Here is a 22380-nt window from a genome sequence, read left to right as displayed (position 1 = left end):
AGTGAGATCTGATAGATATGATAAGATAATATTTTTGGTATTTTTATGATAAAGATGCAAAGTAAAATAAAGGCAAAGGAAATAGCAAAGGAAATAACTAAGTAGTAGGAGATTGGTATGATGAAGATAGACCCGGGGGCCATAGGTTTCACTAGTGGCTTCTCTCGAGAGCATAAGTATTCTATGGTGGGTGAACAAATTACTGTTGAGCAATTGACAGAATTGAGCATAATTATGAGAATATCTAGGTATGATCATGTATATAGGCATCACGTCCGAGACAAGTAGACCGACTCATGCCTGCATCTACTACTATTACTCCACTCATCGACCGCTATCCAGCATGCATCTAGAGTATTAAGTTAAAAACAGAGTAACACCTTAAGCAAGATGACATGATGTAGAGGGATAGACTCATGCAATATGAAGAAAACCCCATCTTGTTATCCTCAATGGCAACAATACAATACGTGCCTTGCTGCCCCTACTTTCACTGGGAAAGGACACCGCAAGATTGAACCCAAAGCTAAGCACTTCTCCCATTGCAAGAAAGATCAATCTAGTAGGCCAAACCAAACTGATAATTCGAAGAGACTTGCAAAGATAAGCAATCATACATAAAAGAATTCAGAGAAGATTCAAATATTATTCATAGATAGACTTGATCATAAACCCACAATTCATCGGTCTCAACAAACACACCGCAAAAAGAAGATTACATCGAATAGTTCTCCACAAGAGAGGGGGAGAACATTGTATTGAGATCCAAAAAGGGAGAAGAAGCCATCTAGCTACTAACTATGGACCCGTAGGTCTGAGGTAAACTACTCACACTTCATCGGAGGGGCTATGGTATTGATGTAGAAGCCCTCCGTGATCGATGCCCCCTCCGGCGGAGGTCCGGAACAGGCCCCAAGATGGGATCTTGTGGTACAGAAAGTGACGGCGGCGGAATTAGGGTTTTGGTTCCGTACCTGATCGTTTGGGGGTACGTAGGTATATATAGGAGGAAGGAGTATGTCGGTGGAGCAACAGGGGGCCCACAAGGGTGGAGGGTGCGCCTGGGGGGGGGGGGTAGGCGCGCCCCCTACCTCGTGGCCTCCTCTTTTCTTTCTTGATGTAGGGTCCAAGTCTCCCGGGTCTTGTTCGTTGAGAAAATCACGTTCCCGAAGGTTTCATTCCGTTTGGACTCCGTTTGATATTCCTTTTTTTCGAAACCCTAAAACAGGCAAAAAAACAGCAATTCTGGGCTGCCTCCGGTTAATAGGTTAGTCCCAAAAATAATATAAAACTAGATAATAAAGCCCAATAATGTCCAAAACAGTAGATAATATAGCATGGAGCAATCAAAAATTATAGATACGTTGGAGACGTATCAACGCTGGGGTAGCCTTGGCCGATATTTGCCGGTTCAAGATCTGGAATCCATGCCTTGCCCCGGATTAGCGCGGTCAGCGCACCTGACCTTGCGGCTGATCTCTTTAGTTCATCCAACCAGGCAGGTAGCATGGCCAGCTTTTTGATGGTTTCTTTGATCATCGTTGGCGGAGGCTTGTTATAAGCTGCAATGCAAATGGCTCGCTGGGATCCAGAATACATCTGTTCTATCAAAGTATAGGCCGCTTTAACCTTCATCCGCATATCGGAGCCCAGATGAGTAATGTGTATCCCTGTCATGGTAAAGCATCAGTAAACCGGTTTTTGATAAGATGTTATGGATTGGAAAAAATTTCATATGCAGATACTTACCGAAGACAGCAGAGGTCATGGCGTTAATCTGCCGTTTTAACCCGGTCAGTTCTTCAACCACCGGTTTCAGGGTTGTTTCTGCGTCTTCGGCCTTCTTTGTTAAACCGGCCTTTTCCATCTCCCAGTCTGCACGCTCTTTGTTAAAGGTCTCTTTCAGCCTTTCCATGGCCGCTAAGGCATTTGTCAACTCTTCCTTGGCCTTGGAAGCCTCTGCTTGCTGAGATTTGATGTTTTCCTGAAGGTCAGCGGTTTGAGCATCCCTTTTACTCAGCTCGGCCTGCAACGGCAAGATATATCAACAATGAAATATGTATATTTGAAGTACCAAGCGTATAACAAGTTATGCACTTCATACTTGGGGGCTAATGCCTATTTGCTCTATCATCAAAAATTTATTTGCAAGTCTCAAGTACAATGCAAGCATTATCCTTGACACTTGGGGGCTAATGTATATCTGTTCAAATGGATGCATGGATTAAAGACTCGGTTCACCTTGGAAAGATAAACCGGCCCTTGGGGACTACACAGGCGAAAACTACAGGAATACAATGATCACGCCTGGTTTACTTCAAAAGATCAGTTGGTATATGGAGGACAAGTTTGCAAGAGTTAAGGTATTATAAAGTCCCAATTTATGATTGCCATCATAAACCGGCCCTTGGGGGCTACTTGGGTTGGTACTTGTACTTTGGATTTAAGAAATGAAAAGTGATGAAAATACCTCACAGCGCTCCTTCATCAGGTTCACCAAACCGGCTTCATAATCACGGTTTGAGTGCAGACGGTTTAGAAAACCAGAGTGGAGTTCTTGAGCGCTGAGGTGGGCATAGCTTGACAAGTCGGTGCTCCATTTGCCTTTTTCCATGGCAGCACACTCTTCCTTGGCACTATGTTTCGCCAATATAACAGGATGGCCAGGAGAGATGTGGCTCATACCTGTAATGATAACCTCGCCTTCTTTGTCTCCAGCAACATTTTCTGGAGTTGATGGAATGTCAGTAGTCCTTACTGGACTTGAAGGTCTGTTAGCAGCCCAGATTGGACTTGCCGGTTCACCATCTGGTACGGCAGTTTCAACTTCTGCTGGTTCATCAACATTATAATCTGGAGGGGGCGGTTCGTCAAATGTGGCTTCAGTATTTGGACCCTCCGATTCTGCAGTCTGCTCCGGTTCAAAAACCACATGATCTTCGGGCGGGTTATTCACCCGAGCCTTCTTACTGGGTCAAGCTTTGGCTCTAAACAGAACAAAGTACAAAGGTTAATATAGCATATAGAGTGTGAAACATCAAAAGATTGGATTGAAATACTTACCCAGCCACGGTTATGAGAGGAGGGAGTTGTGTTGCTATTGACTCGCCAGAAGATGAAGGAGGTGTCACCTGATAATTCGAATCGGACGGATTAAGAGGTTGTCGGAAATAGCCTGCCTTGGGATAAGAAGTGTCAGAAGTGGGTGAGACCTCAGATCGGCGCTTTCAAACCGGGGTGTCTGGTAAACCGGTCGAAGTGACCTTTTGGCCGCTGTGCCGGGTTGTGCGGCGAGCCTCGTGCTGCTGCTTCTTCAAAATAAATGTTGGATCCAAGTGAGCAAGAGGATGAGAAAAGCTTACTTTTTGGACCACTTGACGGTTTTTTTGTGCTGGTAGAGAGTCTGGACCGGAGGAAAGGATAATTACCTCTGCATAGTCAGCTTGGCTGCCTTCAACGTCCTCCTGATAAGTATCATTGTCAATGAGATGCATGAAAAGTGAACCAAGTGAATCAAGTTCTGCCTCAACTTCCGGTTCATCCGGGTCGTCATCCAGTTCCATACTGATGCGTTTCGGTGCCTTCCGCTTTGTGGTTTTCTTGACGGCTTTTGTTTTAGGACGGGAAGGCTTTGCCGCTTTTTCTTGAGGTTTCTTTTTGCAGAATGGATCATCACCCTGTTTACAAATAAACAGAAGGGTATTCAAAGATTGTACAGTCTAAAGATATCAAGTGTAAAGCAGAAGAACAATACTTACAGCAGGCGGTTTGTTTTGGGTGTAAAAGGGGGTTAATCCGGTTTGGCGACAGGCAACTTCCGATTCGTTCAATATCTTCTTGATAGCCCCAGTGACTTCTTTATCTGTTAGCTGAATATTGATATGGCGTTGGGAGTATTCTACTTCACCAGCGTACTCGCACATTTAAGCGGGAGCGGCGACTTAGCGGCAAGATACTCCAGGATATCCAGCAACGGACAAAGTCTACACCTGTCAAACCGTTGGCCAAGAAGGCTCTCAGCTTGGCGAGTTGAGGTGCATACGGGGCCCGTTCCTGGGCACTTAGTCATTGTGGAAGTGGATGAGTATTGGCAAGCCGGTGGGCACGGTAACCCGGCAGAGGATTCTCATCTTCAGGGGAGGTGTCTTTATAGTAGAACCAAGTTTGATTCCACTCTTTAGGTGACTGTGCAGCTTGGCATGAGGAAATTGAACCTGTTTTCTTTTCTGAATGGAGACACCACCAAGTTCAGTATTAGGTCCGTCTACAAATTCAGTGCGCCGGTTCAGATGAAAGAAATCCCAGAACAACTCAACAGTTGGCTCTTCTTGTAGGTACACTTCACAGAAAACTTGAAAGTTGCATATATTGGATACCGAGTTGGGTCCAATATCTTAATGGTGGAGTTGAAAGCTGGCAAGTACATCCCGGAAAAACTTTGATCCGGGCGGTTTGAAACCACAACCTATGTGATCAACAAACACCACTACCTCACCCTGTTTAGGGGTGGGAGGATTTTCCGGTCCAGGAACTTGCCACCGGATTTCATTCTTCTTTGGCAAGGTACTGATCTTGACCATTCCATTCAGTTGCTCCTCGGTAACCCGGGAGGGAGCCCAGTTGCAGGAATAAAACTGCTTGGCCATTGCAAGTGAAAAACTGGAAAGAAATGCCGGTTTACGATTCATTCATAGTGATGCATAAGGTATAACAGGACAAAGGAATCCAAGTATGTGAAATTGGTAAACTGGAGGCTGATACAATTATGAATGACAAAGCGATAAGCAGAAACAGAGGTATACACATACTATTAAACCGGAGTATGACAATGGAGATAAAGGGCTTGCCGGTTTACAAGGGGACTAATGGTATATAATAGATTACTCTCTACAAGGATAAACCGTCTATGTGATATAGAAGGTACAGATCTAAGGCAAGAATGACTAAGTAAAGGTAAAACATGTTTTACAAGACTGCATTGAAATTTTGGATCTACCATAAGCCAGGAAAAGGAAAAATATTGAGACTTAAAAGCTTGGTCCTGAAGCAGTTCACAAAAAGTCCAGATCAAGTTACGATGTACTTAAAGATTGGATTAAATGATTGAGATAAGGAGTTTCATAGCTACTATGTGGAACTCATCAAGATCAAGTTCTACTATCTACGGGTTGACGAAGAACATGAGGAGAGCAATAGGAACCCGCATGAACCCTAACGGATCTACAGAGAAAAGAGGGGAAGCTTACAGCAGCGGTTGAGGTAGCGGTGATGCGCCGCGTCTTTATGATGCAACCAGGTTGATGCAGCAGCCAACGGAGATGCAGAGGCGGTGTTCGACGACGGCGGCGGCGCTCGGGTGCAGGGGCGTCGCGAGGAGTAATAAGAAGTGAAGAGACGAAGGGGGAAAAGAGAATGACCTTCGGTCCTATTTATAAGGCGAACAGATAAGCGACAAGTGCGTAAATCGAAGAGCTTAAAATGGATAGTTAATAAGGATGTAGCCTCGATGGTTGGATACTCATTAATGAAGGGCATCTTTGGCTTTAATGAATAGGTGACATGATGGCGGTTTACTGCGGATCTAAAGGATGACATCACGGCGGTTTACCAGATCCATGTGAAGGTGTTAGGGCAAGAATTTTTCTAAGTGTTGAAGATTGACATGAACAAGTTCAAATCAATCTGGGGCCTAATGTTGGGGATATTACTACTGGACATAAACCGGCCAGGAGTAGTCGGGTTAACTTTATGAAGATTAGAAGCCATGAAGACATAAGGATGATGGCACTTTACGAAGGCCCAAGGCCCAAAGGCGGGTTAAGGCCTGTAGATGTAAACCGACTCTTTCATGTAACTTGTATTGTAAGTTAGAAGGAAAAGAGACCGAGCCGGATATGTTTACGATCCGGCCTCGGGACTCTGTAAACCGGCGGGCGTCAACCTATGTATATAAAGGGACGACCCGACAGCGGTTTAGGGACGGGACAATAGACAACAACTCGAGAGCCAGGCAAAGAGGATTTGCTCCCTGGTCATCGAAACCCTAGCAATACCAACACAACTAGACGTAGGCTTTTACCTTCATCGAAGGGGCCGAACTAGTATGAAAACCCTCGTGTACCTTGTCCAGTTTAACCCGTTTAAGCTAACCCATAGCGATGGCTCCACGACTAAGTCCTTTCACGAGGACATCTACCGTGACAAAACCATGATAGATACCTCAGATTTTATTATCAAAAATCTATAGCCAATTCTATGAAAAGCATAGAGTAGAAGAACACAATCCACGGTTTTTGGTCCAAGCTTGCGCTTCTTGGGGATTGGTATATTGCCTTTCCCCAAACAACCCCAAGTACATAGATAAGAGAGTTTTAACCTTTTCCTTTCCCATTCCTCAAATGGATTCATGTTCTTATGCTTTGCGGAACTTGGTTTAGGACATGACATGCAGTCATTAGCGCCTCCCTGCCATGCCTTGGACAGACCCAATGTGTCTAACATGGTGTTAACCGAATCAGTTAGAGTTTGGTTCTTTCTTTCGGTCACCCCATTTGACTGAGTTGAGTAGGGAGGCATCCTCTCATGAATTATACCATGTTTTGCACAAAACAAATCAAACTCATTGAAAAATACTCTCCACCATGATCAGACCTAAGCCGTTTAATTTTTCAATCAGTTGGTTCTATGCTTCAGCTTTATAGTTTTTGAATACATTTAAAGCCTCATCTGTTGATTTTAGAAGATACACATAACAATATCTAGTGGATTCATCAATCAACATCGTGAAGTATTTCTTTCCACATTTTGTCAACATGCCATTCATTTCACAAAGATTAGAATATGTAAGCTCTACTGGCGCCAAGTCTTTTTCCTTTGCAGTGTTATGGGAGTTGCGAGGTTGTTTAGCTTGCACACATACTTGGCACTTGGAGCCCTTGACAGTAGTGAATTTTGGAATTAAACTCATATTGGCTAGCCACGTCATGCAACCAAAGTTAATATGACAAAGTTGTAAATGCCAAATCTTAGACTCATTATCATGGCAAACATTATTAGTAACTTCAGTGCAAAGTTTTGACAAAGACAGGCAGAACAAGCATCCGCACTCATAACCTTTTCCAACAAATTTTCCATATTTGGATATTACAACTTTACTAGAATCAAAAACCAACTTAAAACCATCTCGACATAAACAGGAACCGCTGACGAGATTCTTATTGATGGAGGGCACATGATGAACATTTTTCAAGCGCACGATCTTCTTTGAAGTAAAATTCAGATCAACTGTACTGACACCTCATACGGTAGCATGTGACCTGTTCCCCATCAGCATGGGAGAAGTCCATGTGACCTGATAAGAAGAAAACATGGAAGCATCATCACAAACATGTACATTGGCACCGGTGTCAATCAACCAATTAGGAGAATTACATACTAAAAGGATGGTAGGAAAAATACCGTACCTAGATTCCTTCATATCAGTATCACTGATGACAACATTAGCGGACTTGCCACTCTTCTCAAGTTTGCATTCCTCAAAGCGGTTAGGACATCTCGGAGCCTAATGATAAGGATCAATGCATACATGGCATAGTCACTTCCCCTTCTTATGAGAATTCTTCTTAAAGTTGGTAGAATGTGAAGGCTTGTTCTTTGCATCAAACTTGCCTTTGCCGTGAGATTTGTTAATGTTGCTTTTGAGCTTGTTGGGCTGGAAGTTCTTATTCTATACCATGTGGGCAATAGAAGGTCCCTCAGCAACTAGAGCACGTGTGTATTTTGTTCTCGCCTTCTCTTCAACATCAAGAGTCCCAATGAGATCCGAAACGGAAAACTACTATCTCTTGTGTTTCAGGAAAGTAGCGAAATTGCTCCACAAAATTGGAAGCTTGGAAATGATGCCTCTAGCACCAATTTGTTCGACAAAAGACACTTGAAGTAGTCAAGTTCCTTTGCGATCGATTATATCTCATGAGCCTATTGAACAACAAAGCGTCAGTCATCTTGTAGTCATATAATTACTCCATGACGTACAACTCGTTGCCAGTGACCGAGGCCCCAAACTTGGCCTCAAGCACAACCCGCATGTGCTTGCCGTTGTCAACGACATATACGAATCCACAATGGGATCATCAGGAACACTTAGAGGGGCACCCTTGAGGAGGGTATCAATCTTCTCAAAAGCTTACTGTTGGCAGGATTAAGATCGCACTCACGCTTGCCCTTAGTGGCATCATAGCAGTACATGGTCTGAAACCATTAAATTTCTAACGTTTGGTACCTCTTATATTGCACCCCCTTGAAGGTAGGCGGCTTCAAATGCGCGGCAAAACTACTCGGAGTAAATTGTCTATAATTAGGTTTTTGGATTGTTGAATATATGAGCAAATTAGTACGAGATTTAATCCGAATAAACAGTAAATAAATCATGACCACAATAATAGGGAATGATCACAAGGACTAGTGAAGTAGATGAATAGATCAAATCTAAGGCACAAACTAGATATAGGAATTCTAGTACGATCTCAAATAAGGAGGACAGAATCACATATGGTGCAGCGGGAGCAGAAGCATCGGTATTGATGTTGTCACCCATGTCATTGATGAAGAGGTTGCCGAGGTTGGCGAAGAAGTCGTTGCTACCTCTTGAGCTTGCGTTGGTTTTTCTCTTGAAGTGGAAAGGGTGATGCAGCAAAGTAGCGTAAGTATTTCCCTCAGTTTTGAGAACCAAGGTATCAATCCAGTAGGAGATTACGCAACAAGCCACTAAATACCTGCACAAACAAACCCAACTTGCAACCAATGCGACAAAGGGGTTGTCAATCCCTTCACGGTTATTCGCAAAGTGAGATCTGATAGAGATGGATAAGTGGTAAAGTATATTTTTGGTATTTTTGGTTTATGCAACGAAAAGTAAAAGATTGCAAAGTAAGGAAACGGTGACAGAAATTGGCAAGTTTACGGGAAACTAATATGATGTAAAATAGACCCGGGGGCCATAGGTTTCACTAGTGGCTTCTCTCAAGATAGAATTTATTACGGTGGGTGAACAAATTACTACCGAGCAATTGATAGAAAAGCGCAAAGTTATGACGATATATAAGGCAATGATCATGAATATAGGCATCACGTCCGTGTCAAGTAGACCAAAACGATTCTACATCTACTACTATTACTCCACACATCAACTGCTATCCAGCATGCATCTAGAGTATTAAGTTCATAAAGAACGGAGTAACGCCTTAAGCAAGATGACATGATATAGAGGAATTAACTCAAGAAATATGATGAAAACCCCATCTTTTTATCCTTGATGGCATTAATACAATACGTGCCTTGATGCCCCTACTGTCACTGGGAAAGGACATCGCAAGAGTGAACCCAAAGCTGGGCACTTCTCCCATTGCAAAAAAAAAACCAATCTAGTTGGCCAAACCAAATCGATAGTTCAAAGAGACTTGCAAAGATATCAAATCATGCATATAAGAATTCAGAGGAGATTCAAATAATATTCGTAGATAAGCTGATCAGAAATCCGCAAAAGAGTATTACATCGAATAGATCTCCAAGAACATCGAGGAGAACTTTGCATTGAGAATCAAAGAGAGAGAAAAAGCCATCTAGCTACTAGCTATGGACCCGTAGGTCTGAAGTAAACTACTCACGCTTCATCGGAGAGGCAATGGTGTTGATGTAGAAGCCCTTCGTGATCGATCCCCCCTCCGGTAGGATGCCGGAAAAGGCCCCAAGATGGGATATCACGGGCACAGAAGGTTGCAGCGGTGGAAAAGTGGTTTCGTGGCTCCCCTGGGTGTTTTGGGGGTATAAGAGTATATATAGGTGAAAGAATTAGGTCACGGGAGCTATGAGGGGCCCACAAGGTCGGGGGGTGGGAGGGGGCGCCCTCCACCTGTGTGGCCGCCTCAAGGATCCTCTGACTTGTACTCCAAGTCTCCCGGGTGTCTTCTGGTCCAAGAAAAATCATGGCGAAAGTTTTATTCCGTTTGGACTCCGTTTGGCATTCCTTTTCTGCGAAACTCTAAAACAAGGTAAAAACATAAACTGGCACTGGGCTCTAGGTTAATAGGTTAGTCCCAAAAATCATATAAAATAGCATATTAATGCATATAAAACATCCAAAACAGATAATATAATAGCATGGAACAATCAAAAATTATAGATACATTGGAGACGTATCAAGCATCCCCAAGCTTAATTCCTGCTTGTCCTGGAGTAGGTAAATGATAAAAACAGAATTTTTGATGTGGAATGCTACCTAACATATTTATCCATGTAATTCTCTTTATTGTGGCATGAATGTTCAGATCTGTAAGATTCAAAACAAAAGTTTAATATTGACATAAAAACAATAATACTTCAAGCATACTAACAAAATAATTATGTCTTCTCAAAATAACATGGCTAAAGAAAGCTTATCCCTACAAAATCATATAGTCTGGCTATGCTCCATCTTCATCACACAAAATATTCAAATCATGCACAACCCCGATGACAAGCCAAGCAATTGTTTCATACTTTTGACGTTCTCAAACCTTTTCAAGTTTCACGCAATACATGGTGAGCCATGGACATAACACTATAGGTGGAATAGACGGTGGTTGTGGAGAAGACAAAAAGAAGGAGATAGTCTCACATCAACTAGGCGTATCAACAGGCTATGGAGATGCCCATTAACAGATGTCAATGTGAGTGAGTAGGGATTGCCATGCAACAGATACACTAGAGCTATAAGTTTATGAAATCTCAAAAAGAAAACTAAGTGGGTGTGCATCCAACTTGCTTGCACATGAAGACCTAGGGCGTTTGAGGAAGCCCATCGTTGGAATATACAAGCCAAGTTTTATAATGAAAAATTCCCACTAGCATATGAAAGTGATATCATAGGAGGCTCTCTATCATGAAGATCATGGTGCTACTTTGAAGCACGAGTGTGGAAAAAAGGATAGTAACATTGTCCCTTCTCTCTTTTTCTCTCATTTTTTTGACAATGCTCTAATAATGAAAATCATCACACTTCTATTTACTTACAACTCAAGAATTACAACTCGATACTAGAACAAAAATATGACTATGTGAATGCCTCCAGCGGTGTACCGGGATGTGCAATGAATCAAGAGTGACATGTATAAAAAATGAGAAACGGTGGCCTTGCCACAAATACGATGCCAACTAGATGATCATGCAAAGCAATATGACAATGATGATGTGTGTCATAATAAACGGAATAGTGGAAAGTTGCATGGCAATATATCTTGGAATGACTATGGAAATGCCATAATAGGTAGGTATGGTGGATGATTTGAGGAAGGATATGTGGTGGGTTTATGGTACCGGCGAAAGTTGCGTGGTACTAGAGATGCTAGCAATGGTGGAAAGGTGAGAGCGTGTATAATCCATGGACTCAATATTAGTCGTAAAGAACTCATATACTTATTGCAAAAATCTATTAGTCATCCAAACAAAGTATTACGCGCATGCTCCTAGGGGGGTAGATTGGAAGGAAAAGACCATCGCTCGTCCCCGACCGCCACTCATAAGGAAGACAATCAAAAAACATCTCATGCTCCAACTTCGTTACATAACGGTTCACCATACGTGCATGCTACGGGACTCACAAATCTTAACACAAGTATTTCTCAAATTCACAACTACTTACTAGCATGACAATAATATCGCCATCTTCATATCTCAAAACAATCATAAGGAATCAAACTTCTCATAGTATTCAATGCACTGTATATGAAAGTTTTTATTATATCCCTCTTGGATGCCTATCATATTAGGACTAATTTTATAACAAAAGAAAATTACCATGCTGTTTAGAGACTCTCAAAATAATATAAATGAAGTACGAGAGTTCATCAATTTATATAAAATAAAACCACCACCGTGCTCTAAAAAGATATAAGTGAAGCACTAGAGCAAATTTGCCTAGCTCAAAAAAATATAAGTGGAGCACATAGAGCATTCTAATAAATCACGATTCATGCGTGTGTCTCTCAAAAGGTGTGTACATCAAGGATGATTGCAGCAAACTAAAAAGGAAAGACTCAAACCATACAAGACATTCCAAGCAAAACACATATCATGTGGTGAATAAAAATATAGCCTCAAGGAACGTTACCGGTAGACGAAGACGAAGAGAGGGGATGCCTTCCCGGGGCATCCCCAAGCTTAGGCTTTTTGACATCCTTGAATATTACCTTGGGGTGCCTTGGGCATCCCCAAGCTTAGGCTTTTGCCACTCCTTATTCCATAGTCCATCAAATCCTTACCAAAACTTGAAAACTTCACAACACAAAACTCCAACAGAAAATCTCGTAAGCTCCGTCAGTATAAGAAAATAAATCACCACTTTTGGTACTGTTGTGAACTCATTATTTATTTAAATTGGTGTAATATGTACTGTGTTCCAACTTTTCCATGGTTCATACCCCTCGATACTAGCCATAGATGCATCAAAATAAGCAAACAACACGCGAAAAACAGAATCTGTCAAAAACAGAACAGTCTGTAGAAATCTGGAGATTTCAAATACTTACGTAACTCCAAAAATTCTGAGAAATTAGGAAGTCCTAGATAATTTGTTTATAAATCCTTTGCAAAAATAATCAGCATTTTATCGCGCTTGTGTTAAAAACTAAAACTAATCTCCTGGGTGCAAAAGTTTTTGTTTTTCAGCAGAATCAAATCAAGTATTACCATAAGCTATCCCAAACCCAAAGGTGTTACTTGGCACAAACACTAATTAAAACACAAAACCACATCTAACCAGAGGCTATATGATTTATTCAAAGCAAAACAGGACCTAAAACGTAAGAACAAAAATAAAATTGGGTTGCCTCCCAACAAGCGCTATCGTTTAACGCCCCTAGCTAGGCATAAAAACACAAATAGATCTAAGTATTATCATCTTTGGCATTGGGGAAGAAAAGAAAAAAAATTCTTATCTATTGCATTTATCTTTCTGTTTTGTGAGAGCACATGGCCATTCATCGTACAAGAAAGATTAAACACATTGCAAAAATTTGCATCTAAACTTGCCTTCATCTCTTTAATTTTTTTATAGAAACTCATAATGGCGGAAGATTCAACATCCTTTTCCTTGGGGTGACCGAATATGGATTTCATCTTCTCATAAGTATCGATGGCGTCCCCTCCAAGAAAATTGTTTTCAAAAATAGAATCCAAAACTTGCTTAAAAGAAGGGGAAGGCCAAAATAAAATCTTTTAAGTAAACCTCAATTTGATATTGGGGCACATAGCTAGCTCGAATCCTCAACAACCGATCCCAAGCATCCTTCAAAGATTCATCAAGCAAATAACGAAAAATTCCGGGATCATCTTCATCAAGATTCAAATCCTCCTCAACTATCCCAGTAAGTTTTTCCATAGCACCATTATTTATAAGCTTAGAAAGGACATATGGGTTATCCAAGGTGTCGGTGTCAAAACTGGCGGATCTCGGGTAGGGGGTCCCGAACTGTGCGTCTAGGCCGGATGGTAACATGAGGCAGGGGACACAATGCTTTACCCAGGTTCGGGCCCTCTTGATGGAGGTAAAACCCTACATCCTGCTTGATTAATATTGATGATATGGGTAGTACAAGAGTAGATCTACCACGAGATCAGAGAGGCTAAACCCTAGAAGCTAGCCTATGGTATGATTGTATGTTATGGTTCTTGTCCTACGGACTAAAACCCTTCGGTTTATATAGACATCGGAGAGGGTTAGGGTTACACAAGGTCGGTTACAAAGGAGGAGATATCCATATCTGTATTGCCTAGCTTGCCTTCCACGCCAAGTAGAGTCCCACCCGGACACAAGACGAAGTCTTCAATCTTGTATCTTCATAGTCTAACAGTCCGGCCAATGGAGATAGTCCGGCTTCCCGGAGACCCCCTAATCCAGGACTCCCTCAGTAGCCCCTGAACCAGGCTTCAATGACGATGAGTCCGGCGCCCAGTATTGTCTTCGGCATTGCAAGGCGGGTTCCTTCTCCGAATACATCACAGAAGAATTTGAATACGAGGATAGTGTCCGACCCTGCAAAATAAGTTCCACATACCACCATAGAGAGAATAATATTTTCGCAAACCTAATTTGCTGACTTGTTTTGACAGCATGACGTTATGTCATGGCCCGGTGATTATTCAAACCGTTTCCTTTAACTAGCCCCGCACATAACGCGAGGCAGTTTTTTCGACACGTCTTGTCAAAGCAGAGATTGTGTCCCCTTATTACGGGATTCTCATCAACACGGGTGTGGGTGACCCAACGGCGCCATCGATTATGGCGCTTGGGGGATAAGCGAGTTATACCAGGCTAGTGGGACGCTTAGTTTCGTCTGCCCATATAAAGGGATAAGGATTCACCTTTCTATCCACGCCTTCTTCCTCCTTCGCTCATCCGTTTTCGAACACTCGAGCTCTAGCGCCCAAGTCCGCACTTCCCACCTCAACCTTCTCCAACCATGTCCGGAGCGGGAGGCAGCTGGATGGTCTCCTCCGTCACGGATGGAGACATCAAGAAGCTGAGGAGAGCCAGATACCTGCCCGACGACATCGCGCACCGGCTCCGAAATGAGGGGAAGCTCATCCCCACCCCCAGGCCCCATGAGAGGGTAGTGTTCCTCACCCATTTCCTCCGCGGACTGGGACTCCCTCTCCACCCATTCGTCCGGGGCTCATGTTCTATTATGGCCTGGATTTCCATGATCTGGCCCGAACTTCATCCTCAACATCTCGGCGTTTATCGTCGTGTGCGAGGCCTTCCTCCGCATCAAGCCCCACTTCGGCTTATGGTTGAAGACCTTCAATGTCAAGCCGAAGGTTGTGGGCGGCCGCCAGGCGGAGTGCAGATGTGCCATGGTGGGCAAGATGCCCAACGTAACATGGCTCGAGGGCTCCTTTGTGGAAACCATAAAGGGGTGGCAATCGGGGTGGTTCTACATCACCGAGTCGCGCGACCCTGTATGGGCAGCGTGAAGGAAATATGCCCTAGAGGCAATAATAAAGTTATTATTTATTTCCTTATATCATGATAAATGTTTATTATTCATGCTAGAATTGTATTAACCGGAAACATAATACATGTGTGAATACATAGACAAACAGAGTGTCACTAGTATGCCTCTATTTGACTAGCTCGTTAATCAAAGATGGTTATGTTTCCTGACCATGAACAATGAGTTGTTATTTGATTAACGAGGTCACATCATTAGTTGAATGATCTGATTGACATGACCCATTCCATTAGCTTAGCACCTGATCGTTTAGTATGTTGCTATTGCTTTCTTCATGACTTATACATGTTCCTATGACTATGAGATTATGCAACTCCCGTTTGCCGGAGGAACACTTTGGGTACTACCAAACGTCACAACGTAAATGGGTGATTATAAAGGAGTACTACAGGTGTCTCCAATGGTCGATGTTGGGTTGGCGTATTTCGAGATTAGGATTTGTCACTCCGATTGTCGGAGAGGTATCTCTGGGCCCTCTCGGTAATACACATCACATAAGCCTTGCAAGCATTACAACTAATATGTTAGTTGTGAGATGATGTATTATGGAACGAGTAAAGAGACTTGCCAGTAACGAGATTGAACTAGGTATTGGATACCGACGATCGAATCTCGGGCAAGTAACATACCGATGACAAAGGGAACAACGTATGTTGTTATGCGGTCTGACCGATAAAGATCTTCGTAGAATATGTAGGAGCCAATATGGGCATCCAGGTCCCGCTATTGGTTATTGACCGGAGACGTGTCTCGGTCATGTCTACATTGTTCTCGAACCCGTAGGGTCCGCACGCTTAAGGTTACGATGATAGTTATATTATGAGTTTATGCATTTTGATGTACCGAAGGTTGTTCGGAGTCCCGGATGTGATCACGGACATGACGAGGAGTCTCGAAATGGTCGAGACATAAAGATTGATATATTGGAAGTCTATGTTTGGACATCGGAAGTGTTCCGGGTGAAATCGGGATTTTACCGGGTTACCGGGAGGTTACCGGAACCCCCCGGGAGCCATATGGGCCATCATGGGCCTTAGTGGAAAGGAGAAAGGGGCAGCCCAAGGTGGCTGCGCCTCTTCCCCCTCCCCTAGTCCTATTAGGACTAGGATAAGGTGGCCGGCCCCCCTCTCTCCCTTCCCCTCCGAGGAATCCTAGTTGGACTAGGATTGGGGGGAGGAATCCTACTCCCAGAGGGAGTAGGACTCTCCTGCGCCTCCCTCTTTGGCCGGCCAGCCTCCCCTCCTCCCCTCCTTTATATACGGAGGCAGGGGCACCTCTAAACACACAAGTTGACACAAGTTGATCCACGTGATCGATTCCTTAGCCGTGTGCGGTGCCCCCTGCCACCATATTCCTCGATAATACTGTAGCGGAGTTTAGGCGAAGCCCTGCTGCTGTAGTTCATCAAGATCGTCACCACGCCGTCGTGCTGACGGAACTCTTCCCCGACACTTTGCTGGATCGGAGTCCGGGGATCGTCATCGAGCTGAACGTGTGCTCGAACTCGGAGGTGCCGTAGTTTCGGTGCTTGATCGGTTGGATCGTGAAGACGTACGACTACTTCCTCTACGTCGTGTCATCGCTTCCGCAGTCGGTCTGCGTTGGGTATGTAGACAACACTCTCCCCTCGTTGCTATGCATCACATGATCCTGTGTGCGCGTAGGAAATTTTTTGAAATTACTACGAAACCCAACAGTGGCATCCGAGCCTAGGTTACTTATGTTGATGTTATATGCACGAGTAGAACACAAGTGAGTTGTGGACGATACAAGTCATACTGCCTACCAGCATGTCATATTTTGGTTCGGCGGTATTGTTGGACGAGACGACCCGGACCAACCTTACGCGTACGCTTACGCGAGACCGGTTCCCTCGACGTGCTTTGCACATAGATGGCTTGCGGGCGACTGTCTCTCCAACTTTAGTTGAACCAAGTATGGCTACGCCCGGTCCTTGCGAAGGTTAAAACGGAGTCTATTTGACAAACTATCGTTGTGGTTTTGATGCGTAGGTGAGATTGGTTCTTACTTCAGCCCGTAGCAGCCACGTAAAACTTGCAACAACAAAGTAGAGGACGTCTAACTTGTTTTTGCAGGGCATGTTGTGATGTGATATGGTCAAGACGTGATGAGATAGAAGTTGTTGTATGAGATGATCATGTTTTGTTGAAGTTATCGGCAACTGGCAGAAGCCCTATGGTTGTCTCTTGGTTGCATAAGATGCAAGTGCCAAATAATTGCTTTACTTTATCGCTATGCGATAGCAATAGTTGCAAGAGCAATAGTTGGCGAGACGACCATGTGACGACACATTGATATAGATCAAGATGATGAAGATCATGGTGTCGTGCCGGTAACGATAGAGATCATGACAGTACTTTGGAGATGGAGATCAAAGGCGCAAGATGATCATGGCCATATCATGTCACATATTTTGATTGCATATGATGTTTATCTGTTATACATCTTATTCTGTTTTGTTTGACGGTAGCATTTTAAGATGATCTCTCACTAATTATCAAGAAGTGTTCTCCCTGAGTATGCACCGTTGCGAAAGTTCTTCGTGCTGAGACACCACGTGATGATCGGGTGTGATAGGCTCTACGTTCAAATACAACGGGTGCAAAACAGTTGCACACGCGGAATACTCGGGTTATACTTGACGAGCCTAGCATATACAGATATGGCCTCGGAACACGGAGACCGAAAGGTCGAGCGTGAATCATATAGTAGATATGATCAGCATATTGATGTTCACCATTGAAACTACTCCATCTCACGTGATGATCGGACATGGTTTAGTTGATATGGATCACGTGATCACTTAGAGGATTAGAGGGATGTCTATCTAAGTGGGAGTTCTTAAGTAATATGATTAATTGAACTTTAATTTATCATGAACTTAGTCCTGGTAGTATTTTGCAAATCATGTTGTAGATCAATAGCTCGCGTTGTTGCTTCCCTGTGTTTATTTTGATATGTTCCTAGAGAAAATTGTGTTGAAAGATGTTAGTAGCAATGATGCGGATTGGATCCGTGATCTGAGGTTTTATCCTCATTGCTGCACAGAAGAATTATGTCCTTGATGCACCGCTAGGTGACGGATCTATTGCAGGAGCAGATGCAGACGTTATGAACGTTTGGCTAGCTCAATATGATGACTACTTGATAGTTTAAGTGCACCATGCTTAACGGCTTAGAATCGGGACTTCAAAGATGTTTTGAACATCATGGACCATATGAGATGTTCCAGTAATTGAAGTTAATATTTCAAGCAAATACCCGAGTTGAGAGATATGAAGTCTCCAACAAGTTCTATAGCTAAAAGATGGAGGAGAATCGCTCAACTAGTGAGCATGTGCTCAGATTGTCTGGGTACTTCAATTGCTTGAATCAAATGGGAGTTAATCTTCCAGATAAGATAGTGATTGACAGAATTCTCTAGTCACCATCACTAAGTTACTGAACTTCATGATGAACTATAGTATGCAAGGGATGACGAAAACGATTCCCGAGCTCTTCGTGATATTGAAATCGACGAAGGTAGAAATCAAGAAAGAGCATCAAGTGTTGATGATTGACAAGACCACTAGTTTCAAGAAAAGGGCAAAGGGAAGAAGGGGAACTTCAAGAAGAACAGCAAGCAAGTTGCTGCTCAAGTGAAGAAGCCCAAGTCTGGTCCTAAGCCTGAGACTAAGTGTTTCTACTGCAAAGGGACTGGTCACTGGAAGCGGAACTACCCCAAGTGATTGGCGGATAAGAAGGATGGCAAAGTGAACATAAGTATATTTGATATACATGTTATTGATGTGTACTTTACTAGTGTTTATAGCAAACCCCTTAGTATTTGATACTAGTTCAGTTGCTAAGATTAGTAACTTGAAACGGGAGTTGCAGAATAAACAGAGACTAGTTAAGGGTGAAGTGACGATGTGTGTTGGAAGTAGTTCCAAGATTGATATGATCATCATCGCACACTCCCCTATTCTTTCGGGATTAGTGTTGAGCCTAAATAAATGTTATTTGGTGTTTGCGTTGAGCATGAATATGATTTGATCATGTTTATTGCAATACGGTTATTCATTTAAGTAAGAGAATAAACTGTTGTTCTATTTACATGAATAAAACCTTATATGGTTACACACCCAATGAAAATGGTTCATTGGATCTCGATCGTAGTGATACACATATTCATAATATTGATGCCAAAAGATGCAAAGTTAATAATGATAGTGCAACTTATTTGTGGCACTGCCGTTTGGGTCATATCAGTGTAAAGCGCATGAAGAAACTCCATAAAGATGGATTTTCGGAATCACTTGGTTATGAATCATTTGATGCTTGCGAACCGTGCCTTTTGGGCAAGATGACTAAAACTCCGTTCTTCGGAACAATGGAACGAGTTACTGACTTGTTGGAAATAATACATACCGATGTATGCGATCCAATGAGTGATGTTGCTCGTGGCAAGCATCGTTGTTTTCTGACCTTCACAAGATGATTTGAGCAGATATGGGTATATCTACTTGATGAAACATAAGTCTGAAATAGTTGAAAGGTTCAAAGAATTTCAGAGTGAAGTGGAAAAATCATCGTAACAAGAAAATAAAGTTTCTGTGATCTGATCGCGGAGACAAATATTTGAGTTACGAGTTTGGTCTTCAATTAAAACAATGTGGAATAGTTTCACAGCTCACGCCACCTGGAACACCACATCGTTATGGTGTGTCCGAACGTCGTAACCGCACTTTATTTGATATGGTGCGATCTATGATATCTCTTTACCACTATCGTTTTGGGGTTATGCATTAGAGACAGCTGCATTCACGTTTTAAAATAGGGCACCATCTAAATCCGTTGAGACGACACTGTATGAACTATGGTTTAGCAGTAAACCTAAGCTGTTGTTTATTAAAGTTTGGGGCTGCGATGCTTATGTGAAAAAGTTTCATCCTGATAAGCTCGAACCCAAATCGGAGAAGTGCGTCTTCATACCCAAAGGAAATTGTTGGGTACACCTTCTATCACAGATCCGAAGGCAAGACATTCGTTGCTAAAATGGATCCTTTCCAGAGAAGGAGTTTCTCTCGAAAGAAGTGAGTGGGAGGAGAGTAGAACTTGATGAGGTAACTGTACCTTCTCCCTTATTGGAAAGTAGTTCATCACAGAAATCAGTTCCAGTGATTCCTACACCAATAAGTGAGGAAGTTAATGATGATGATCATCAAACTTCAGATCAAGTTACTACCAAACCTCGTAGGTCTTCCAGAGTAAGATCCGCACCAGAGTGGTACGGTAATCATGTTCTGGAAGTCATGTTACTAGACCATGATGAACCTACGAACTATGAGGAAGCAATGATGAGCCCAGATTCCGCGAAATGGTTTGAGGCCATGAAATCTGAGATATGATCCATGTATGAGAACAAAGTTTGGACTTTGGTTGACTTGCCCGATGATCAGCAAGCAATTGAGAATAAATGGATCTTCAAGAGGAAGACGGTCGCTGATAGTAGTGTTACTATCTACAAAGCTAGAATTGTCGCAAAAAGGTTTTCGACAAAGTTCAAGGTGTTGACTACGATGAGATTTTCTCACTCGTATCTATGCTTAAGTCTGTCCGAATCATGTTAGCAATTGCCGCATTTTATGAAATCTGGCAAATGGATAAACAAAACTGCATTCCTTAATGGATTTATTAAAGAAGAGTTGTATATGATGCAACCAGAAGGTTTTATCAATCCTAAAGATACTAACAAAATGTGCAAGCTCCAGCGATCCATCTATGGACTGGTGCAAGCCTCTCGGAGTTGGAATATACGCTTTGATGAGTTGATCAAAGCATATGGTTTTATACAGACTTTTTGAGAAGCCTGTATTTACAAGAAAGTGAGTGGGAGCACTACAGCATTTCTGATAAGTATGTGTGAATAACATATTTTTGATCGGAAATAATGTAGAATTTTTCTGCAAAGCATAAAGGAGTGTTTTAAAGGAGTTCTTTAAAAGGAAAAGACCTCAGTAAAAGCTACTTACATATTGAGCATCAAGATCTATTGAGATAGATCAAGACGCTTGATAAGATTTTCAATGAGTACATACCTTGGCAAGATTTTGAAATAGTTCAAAATGGAACAGTCAAAGAAAGAGTTCTTGCCTGTGTTGCAAAGGTGTTAAATTGAGTAATACTCAAATCCTGACCACGGCAGAAAATAGAAAAGAGAATGAAAGTCATTCCCTATGCCTCAGTCATAGGTTCTATAAAGTATGTTATGCTATGTACCAGACCTATTGTATACCTTGCTCTGAATTTGGCAAGGGAGTACAATAGTGATCTAGGAGTAGATCACTAGACATTGGTCAAAAGTTATCCTTAGTGGAATAAGGATATGTTTCTCAATTATGGAGGTGACAAAAGGTTTGTCGTAAAAGGTTACGCCGATACAAGTTTTGGCACTGATCCAGATGACTCTAAGTCTTAATCTGGATACATATTGAAAGTGGGAGCAATTAGCTAGAGTAGCTCCGTGCAGAGCATTGTTGACATAAATATTTGCAAAATACTTACGGATCTGAATGTGACAGACCCGTTGACTAAGATTCTCTCACAAGCAAAACATGATCGCACCTTAGTACTCCTTGGGTGTTAATCACATAGCGATGTGAACTAGATGACTGAATCTAGTAAAACCCTATGGGTGTTAATCACATGGTGATGTGAACTATTGCTGTTAAATCACATGGCGATGTGAACTAGATTATTGACTCTAGTGCAAGTGGGAGACTGAAGGAAATATGCCCTAGAGGCAATAATAAAGTTATTATTTATTTCCTTATATCATGATAAATGTTTATTATTCATGCTAGAATTGTATTAACCGGAAACATAATACATGTGTGAATACATAGACAAACAGAGTGTCACTAGTATGCCTCTATTTGACTAGCTCGTTAATCAAAGATGGTTATGTTTCCTGACCATGAACAATGAGTTGTTATTTGATTAACGAGGTCACATCATTAGTTGAATGATCTGATTGACATGACCCATTCCATTAGCTTAGCACCTGATCGTTTAGTATGTTGCTATTGCTTTCTTCATGACTTATACATGTTCCTATGACTATGAGATTATGCAACTCCCGTTTGCCGGAGGAACACTTTGGGTACTACCAAACGTCACAACGTAAATGGGTGATTATAAAGGAGTACTACAGGTGTCTCCAATGGTCGATGTTGGGTTGGCGTATTTCGAGATTAGGATTTGTCACTCCGATTGTCGGAGAGGTATCTCTGGGCCCTCTCGGTAATACACATCACATAAGCCTTGCAAG

Source organism: Triticum aestivum, chromosome 3A (genome assembly GCF_018294505.1).
Source record: "Triticum aestivum cultivar Chinese Spring chromosome 3A, IWGSC CS RefSeq v2.1, whole genome shotgun sequence".
Classification (NCBI taxonomy): Eukaryota; Viridiplantae; Streptophyta; class Magnoliopsida; order Poales; family Poaceae; genus Triticum; species Triticum aestivum.
This window is presented reverse-complemented; position numbering follows the sequence as displayed.